This window comes from Mandrillus leucophaeus, unplaced genomic scaffold (assembly GCF_000951045.1).
Source record: "Mandrillus leucophaeus isolate KB7577 unplaced genomic scaffold, Mleu.le_1.0 Scaffold240, whole genome shotgun sequence".
NCBI lineage: Eukaryota > Metazoa > Chordata > Mammalia > Primates > Cercopithecidae > Mandrillus > Mandrillus leucophaeus.
In genome coordinates, this window is record NW_012102477.1 from 873,801 (window position 1) to 874,564 (window position 764).

The window sequence follows — 764 nt, forward strand, 5'->3', positions numbered from 1 at the left end:
TTAGTAGAGACGGAGTTTCACCATGTTGGCCAAGATAGTCTCGATCTGTTGACCTCGTGATCCGCCCACCTTGGCCTCCCAAAGTGCTGGGATTACAGGCTTGAGCCACCGGAAAGCTCGCTTTTCTAGAGCCAAGCGGATGTCCTCAGGCAAGAGGGCCAGGCAGCACCATTTGCCGTTTATCCTAAATACACCGGATAATTGGAGTGGCCATTTGTGGTCCCTAATTGCCTTTATCCAAAGGAAAATAAAGCTTCTTTTATCTTTTTGACATGCAGGTACTTTGGAGCTTCAAGCCAGATGCCTAGCCTAATTCCCACGAAGGCAGGGAAAGAGGGACTCTACCTTCCTTAATGTTTACGTTTCAAAGAGATAGCTCCAAACCCTTATAAAAGACATTCCCAGGCTGTGAAACTGGCCAGAGGCTGATTTTGCTTTTAAAAAGATTTACATACATCTTAAAGGGACAGAGGTAGCATGTGCAACCTCAAGTTTTTCTCAGGAAATGCTCTAAGAAAATGGGGGTGGTGCGGAGTCTCTTTCCTTTTTGGAACCAGGGAAAATTACATTTTTGAAGATTTGTATTTAGCCTCACACAGGAGGGGTCCTGCCTGTCTGTCCTTGTAGGATGAGGACAAGGTTTCTCCTGTGCTGTCTCCCTCCACCAGATTTAGTGCAAGAGGAAGTAGCTTTTTCAGAAGAGGAACCTAAGCCAGGGTCTCCCCAGGGAGGTTTCTTTTTTTTTCTTTTTTTCTTTTTTGTTT

The 764-nt window shown here is 45.3% G+C and overlaps 1 protein-coding gene across 1 annotated transcript in view; it reads left to right on the forward strand.

Annotated features, from left to right (window-relative positions):
- Positions 1 to 764, forward strand: part of NLRC3 (NLR family, CARD domain containing 3) — a 40,385-nt gene that overhangs the window by 25,623 nt on the left and 13,998 nt on the right. The window lies entirely within an intron of this gene.